Consider the following 7,500-nt stretch of genomic DNA (forward strand, 5'->3'; position numbering starts at 1 on the left):
TCACCAAAATGTCAGCCAGCTCAGACCCCAGGAACCCCCCGGGTGGCACATGGCTGGATGGGGCTTCGGTTATATACCGGGCGTTGAACACTCTTTCGCAAGTTCGCACGTGACCTTTACGGGAACTTGGTGTTGCGTCCGGGACCAGGTGAGCGGCTGTTTGTGGGCTTGCAGCTGTTCGTTCATCCTTGAAAGCCTTGTTTTCCTCCCTCTCCCTCTTTTCTCTTGTGCACACAAGGTGTTCGACGATTTGCTTGTAAAGCTTCCCTTTTCGCGAGACTTCGGGACTTGTCCGTTGCTCGTTCTTTCGATCTAACTTTCTTTCTCTTTTACAGGTCCTTCGGGACCTGCGAGAGGTTACAAAGTGGCTGATCCTTGCGGAGCAAGATCGCAAGGGCAAAGCGCGACTTAGGCAACGCAAGCTAAGTTCGCGTCTTTGCAACGAGGGTGACCCGCGACTTAGGCAACGCAAGCTAAGTTCGCGTCTTCGGCCGCAAGGGTGCCTCACGCCTTAGGCAATTCCAGCTAAGGTCGTGACATTGTGGTATCAGAGCGGGCAAGCTCTTCGATCGAACAGCGAACGAACTTCGCAACTTCGCCATGGCAAAGCATCGTGGCGAATCAAGCAAGACGGGGCAAGCCGGAACCTTGCCCCAAGCAGCCGCAGGTGGGCTGCATGTGCACACTCGCTCTCATGCTGTTGGAGCCGCTCACGAGGATCGCGGCAGCGAACAGGATGAGCGAGAAGTTGGCAACTCTCCGCGAGCGGAGGAAGCGCAATCTGGTGCGCTAACAGGAAAAAAGAGTCATAAGGAGAGACTCACGACGGCGGAAACCCGCCTAGATGTTCTGGAAGCGAGCATGGAGGAACTCTACCATGGCCAACAAAGACTTGTTGGGGTAGAGAGCTCGCAAGAGGAAGCGGAGTCCAGGATCGACAAGGTCGAGGCCCTAGTCGACCGACTGTCCGATGACACCAAGGACTCCGTGCAGCACTTGCAAGACGTTGTGGCGGAACTCACGGCGAAGGTGGCTATGCTCACAAGAATGCTAAATGCGGGAGGAGGCAACACCCGCGTTGCACCGCCACAAAACTTGAGGGCACCTGAGCCCCATGGATACGGAGGGGCCAGAGATGCCAAGGAGCTCGAGAACTTTCTGTTCGACATGGAGCAATACTTCCGAGCTACGAGGCCCGATTCTGAAGATACCAAAGTTTCAATAGCAACAATGTATCTGAATGGAGATGCGAAACTTTGGTGGCGAACTCGTTGGGAGGAGATCCAACAAGGTCGGTGTCGAGTCGACACATGGGAAGACTTGAAGCGGGAGTTGAGAACTCAGTTCCTACCGGAGAACACAGAGTTCGTCGCAAGAAGGAAGTTGAGACAACTCCGCCAAAGTACCACCATCCGAGACTATGTAAAGCAGTTTTCTGCACTGATGCTGGACATACAGGACATGTCCGAGAAGGACAAGTTGTTCAGCTTCCTTGATGGTCTGAAACCATGGGCTCAGCAAGAGCTGAATCGAAGGAATGTTACCGACGTGGTCGGGGCAATTGCAGCTGCAGAAAGGCTCACCGACTTCGTTTCCTCTGAAGACCCAGCGAGAAGGAAACAATCTTCAAACAATCGCCCTCCAAAACATTCTCGAGGGAAAGAGCTCGGGGGCGAACAGAAGAAGAAGAACTCCCACAAAGGGCCGAACCCAAAAGGCAAGGCCTCAAAACCTGGAGGATGCTTCTTGTGCGGAGGACCGCACATGGTAAGGGAGTGCCCACAGAAGCAGGCACTCAACGCTTTGACAGCTTCCATCCACCCCCCCCGATCGGACAAGGGCAAAGCTGTTGCTCTTAGTTCGAGCAGCTCAGAATCCAGCAGCGACGATGAGGAGTCGCAAGGACCCCGAATGGGAGCAATGCGTCTGTTGAACGCTATGCGGGGTCAAGTGGGGGAGAACACGAAGACGAAGGCACAAAAAGCAGGAAGCAGCGAACTAATGTATGTGGACATTAAGCTAAATGGCCAAACGACCCGTGCAATGGTGGACACGGGCGCTACCCACAACTTCATAGCCGATCGCGAAGCACAGCGACTTGGGTTGACATTGGAGAAGAGCCCAAGCCGAATGAAGGCGGTGAACTCGGAGGCCAGGCGAATCTCCGGGTTGGCGAAGGGTGTTCCTATCAAAATCGGGACTTGGAGCGGTAACACCAACATGATGGCCGTGCCACTGGACGACTTCCAAGTGATTCTTGGAATGGAATTTATGCATGCGGCGAAGTTGGTGCCGATGCCGTTCTTAAACTCCCTATGTATGATGGGAGGCGATGACCCCTGCGTGGTTCCCGTCTCTCGGAGAGGAACCAAGGAGCCCCAACACATTTCGGCCTTACAATTGAAGAAAGGGGTGCGAAAGGGCGAACTGACATTCGTGGCTGCTATGAAGCTAGAGCCACTCAACGAAGAGGCCATTCAAGAACCTGCTGTAGTGGCGAACGTCTTGAAGGAGTTCGAAGACGTTATGCCACCCGAGTTGCCGAAGACTCTCCCACCACGCAGAGGCGTGGATCACAGTATCGAGCTGGAGCCAGGAGTGAAGCCTCCAGCGAGACCACCCTACCGCATGCCCCCGCCAGAGTTGGCCGAACTCAGGAAGCAGTTAGGTGAACTGCTAAGCGGTGGTCTCATCCGCAGCTCAAAAGCACCTTTCGGAGCTCCAGTTCTCTTCCAGAAGAAACAAGATGGGAGCCTCCGATTATGCGTCGACTATCGAGCCCTCAACAAAGTAACGGTGAAGAACAAGTATCCCATCCCGCTCATCGCGGACTTATTCGACCAACTGGGCAAGGCCAAGTATTTCTCAAAACTCGACCTTCGGTCGGGGTATTGGCAGGTGCGCATTGCTGAAGGCGACGAAGCGAAGACTACCTGTGTGACCAGGTATGGAGCGTTTGAGTTCTTGGTGATGCCTTTCGGCTTAACCAACGCTCCGGCCACATTCTGTACTCTCATGAACCAACTATTCAAGGAGTATTTGGATAAGTTCGTGGTCGTCTACTTGGACGATATCGTCGTCTACAGCCAAACGCTCGAGGAGCACGTCAAGCACCTTCGGACGATTTTCAAGGTTCTCAGGGAGAACACTTTGTTCGTAAAAAGGGAGAAATGCTACTTTGCTCAAACTGAGACCCTATTCTTAGGGCATCGAATCGGTGGTGGCTCCATTCGGATGGACAAGTCGAAGGTGCAAGCAGTTGCGGAATGGCGAACACCAAAGAAGGTGCCAGAGTTGAGATCCTTCCTTGGATTCGTCAACTACTATCGACGCTTCATTTCAGGATATTCGAAGCGGGCAACCCCACTGACGGAGTTGCTGAAGAAGGAGCAGCCTTGGAAGTGGTCTGACAAATGTGAGATAGCATTCCAAGATCTGAAGGCTGCTGTTCTGGAAGAACCAGTGCTCAAATTGCCAAACTATGGAGAGCCCTTTGAAGTCCATACCGATGCTTCGGACTTTGCTATTGGTGGAGTACTCATGCAAGAAGGTCATCCGGTGGCCTACGAGAGCCGCAAACTCAACGAGACCGAGAGGCGGTATCCAGTGCATGAGAAGGAGATGACAGCGGTGATCCACTGCCTACGAGTTTGGCGACACTACCTCCTCGGGTCGCGATTTGTGCTGAGGACAGACAACATCGCCCTGAGTTATTTCCAAACTCAGAAGAAGCTCTCCCCAAAGCAAGCACGGTGGCAGGACTTCCTGGCTGAATTTGATATGGCAATGGAATACAAGCCCGGGAAGGCGAATGTCGTGGCCGATGCGCTGAGTCGGAAGGTGGAGTGCGTGAATGCTGCACAACTGGAGGGCAGAGGCCAAACAAGTCAGTTACATTCCAACTTCCTTTCTCGAATCAGAGATGGACTGTATAGTGATCCCCAGGCAGTTATCCTGATGCAGCTCATCAAAGAAGGCAAGGCACGACGATTTTGGGTCCAGGAGGGACTTGTTTACACAAAAGGGAATAGAGTTTATGTTCCCCGAGTGGACAATTTAAGGCGTGAACTCTTGAAAGAGTGTCACGATTCCCTTTGGGCTGGACATCCCGGCATTCACAGAACATTGGCTCTCGTGGAGAGGGCCTTCTACTGGCCAAAGATGGGGATTGATGTGGAGGAGTATGTTCGAACATGCCTTACTTGCCAACAAGACAAGGTGGAGCAACGGAAGCCGGTGGGACTTTTGGAGCCGTTGCCTGTACCAGAAAGGCCATGGGAGAGCATTTCCTTAGACTTCATATCTAGCTTGCCGCCTGTAGGGGGACTTGGATCGATACTTGTGGTGGTCGATCGGTTTTCAAAGTATGCAACTTTCATTGCTGCTCCCCTACACTGTTCAACTGAAGAGGCAGCCAGACTGATGATGAAGGGTGTAGTGAAGTATTGGGGAGTCCCACACAATATTGTTAGTGATCGAGACGCTCGGTTCCTGGGACGATTCTGGAACGAGCTATTCAAATTGTTGGGGTCAAAGTTATACTTCTCTACAAGCCTCCACCCCCAGACGGATGGTCAAACTGAAAGAATAAATTCGCTCTTAGAGCAGTATCTCCGGCACTACGTGAGTGCCAATCAACGAGATTGGGTGAAGCTGTTGGACATCGCCCAATTCTCCTACAACTTGCAGCGGAGCTCTGCATCCAACAAGAGCCCCTTCGAAATTATCACAGGACAACAACCGTCGACTCCGCACACTATGGCAATTGGTTATACTGGGAGTAGTCCATCAGCCTACCATTTCGCAAAGGAGTGGCATCGAAATGCCGATATTGCGCGGGCTTACTTGGAGAAGGCGGCAAAACGGATGAAGAAGTGGGCAGACTTGGGAAGGCGACCACAAGAGTTCAAAGTTGGCGATTTGGTGTTGGTAAAGCTCCAACCAGCATCACTCCAATTCTTCAGGAAAAGAGTCCACAAAGGATTGGTGCGTAAGTATGAAGGGCCCTTCCCAATTATCAGCAGAGTAGGCAATGTTTCTTACAAGTTGCAGCTGCCGGCGTGGTTCAAAATTCACAACGTTCTTCACGCCAGCAACCTGAAGGCCTACCATTCGGATCTGCAAGATGCTTCTCGAAGTATTCCAACTCGGCTACCTCCCATCACAGCCTCCTACGAGAAGCGAGTGGAAACCATTCTGGCGGGTCGCAAGATGAAGCTACCCAACGGAGCGGAGCAGACAGAGTACTTGGTGAAGTGGCGAAAGCTTCCCCGAACTGAAGCCAGTTGGGAGCCTGAAGACGCCCTGCGACATGAAGAAGAAGTCATCAACAACTACCAACAAGCGTCGACGAGGGCGTCGACAGTTTAAGTGGGGGAGAATGTCACGAACGGTCGTCGCGCACCCGCAACAACTCCGTTCAACGAACCGTTCGTCGCTCGCACCCGCATGTACAGCTGCTTGACAGCATGTTTTCTTATGGTTTTGGGTCATTTTGCTTGTAAATATGTAAGTTCGAACAAGCTGCAGCGTTGCAAAGCGACCGTTCACCAAACCGAGCAAAACAGCCCCAAAACAGCCCAAAACGGAGCCGTTTTCGCGTGCCGCGGGAGGTGAGCGGAGTGCTGCCTCCGCTCACCAAAATGTCAGCCAGCTCAGACCCCAGGAACCCCCCGGGTGGCACATGGCTGGATGGGGCTTCGGTTATATACCGGGCGTTGAACACTCTTTCGCAAGTTCGCACGTGACATTTACGGGAACTTGGTGTTGCGTCCGGGACCAGGTGAGCGGCTGTTTGTGGGCTTGCAGCTGTTCGTTCATCCTTGAAAGCCTTGTTTTCCTCCCTCTCCCTCTTTTCTCTTGTGCACACAAGGTGTTCGACGATTTGCTTGTAAAGCTTCCCTTTTCGCGAGACTTCGGGACTTGTCCGTTGCTCGTTCTTTCGATCTAACTTTCTTTCTCTTTTACAGGTCCTTCGGGACCTGCGAGAGGTTACAAAGTGGCTGATCCTTGCGGAGCAAGATCGCAAGGGCAAAGCGCGACTTAGGCAACGCAAGCTAAGTTCGCGTCTTTGCAACGAGGGTGACCCGCGACTTAGGCAACGCAAGCTAAGTTCGCGTCTTCGGCCGCAAGGGTGCCTCACGCCTTAGGCAATTCCAGCTAAGGTCATGACAGGGTGGCACAGGGCTGGATGGGGCTTTCGTATAGCAGGGACGGTGATGCCTCTCGCTTCGCTCGCTGTCCGCCGCTCGCTGCTCGCTCGCGCAGCCAAAAATGGCCAGTTTTGGCCCGTTTTTGGGCCGTTTTGGCCTGTTTTTGGGCTGTTCTTGCGTCGCGCGGTGACCGTCGTGAGCGGAGCAAAATGTCAGCCATCTCAGCACCCTGGAACCCCCCGGGTGGCACAGGGCTGGATGGGGCTTTCGTATAGCAGGGACGGTGCTGCCTCTCGCTTCGCTCGCTGTCCGCCGCTCGCCGCTCGCTCGCGCAGCCAAAAATGGCCAGTTTTGTCCCGTTTTTGGGCCGTTTTGGCCTGTTTTTGGGCTGTTCTTGCGTCGCGCGGTGACCGTCGTGAGCGGAGCAAAATGTCAGCCATCTCAGCACCCTGGAACCCCCCGGGTGGCACAGGGCTGGATGGGGCTTTCGTATAGCAGGGACGGTGCTGCCTCTCGCTTCGCTCGCTGTCCGCCGCTCGCCGCTCGCTCGCGCAGCCAAAAATGGCCAGTTTTGGCCCGTTTTTGGGCCGTTTTGGCCAGTTTTTGGCCTGTTCTTGCGTCGCGCGGTGACCGTCGTGAGCGGAGCAAAATGTCAGCCATCTCAGCACCCTGGAACCCCCCGGGTGGCACAGGGCTGGATGGGGCTTTCGTATAGCAGGGACGGTGCTGCCTCTCGCTTCGCTCGCTGTTCGCCGCTCGCCGCTCGCTCGCGCAGCCAAAAATGGCCAGTTTTGGCCCGTTTTGGCCAGTTTTTGGCCTGTTTTTGCGTTGCGCGGTGACCATCTTGAGCGGAGCAAAATGTCAGCCATCTCAGCACCCTGGAACCCCCCGGGTGGCACAGGGCTGGATGGGGCTTTCGTATAGCAGGGACGGTGATGCCTCTCGCTTCGCTCGCTGTCCGCCGCTCGCTGCTCGCTCGCGCAGCCAAAAATGGCCAGTTTTGGCCCGTTTTTGGGCCGTTTTGGCCTGTTTTTGGGCTGTTCTTGCGTCGCGCGGTGACCGTCGTGAGCGGAGCAAAATGTCAGCCATCTCAGCACCCTGGAACCCCCCGGGTGGCACAGGGCTGGATGGGGCTTTCGTATAGCAGGGACGGTGCTGCCTCTCGCTTAGCTCGCTGTCCGCCGCTCGCCGCTCGCTCGCGCAGCCAAAAATGGCCAGTTTTGTCCCGTTTTTGGGCCGTTTTGGCCTGTTTTTGGGCTGTTCTTGCGTCGCGCGGTGACCGTCGTGAGCGGAGCAAAATGTCAGCCATCTCAGCACCCTGGAACCCCCCGGGTGGCACAGGGCTGGA

This window comes from Musa acuminata, unplaced genomic scaffold (assembly GCF_036884655.1).
Source record: "Musa acuminata AAA Group cultivar baxijiao unplaced genomic scaffold, Cavendish_Baxijiao_AAA HiC_scaffold_1136, whole genome shotgun sequence".
In the NCBI taxonomy this organism is placed as follows: Eukaryota; Viridiplantae; Streptophyta; class Magnoliopsida; order Zingiberales; family Musaceae; genus Musa; species Musa acuminata.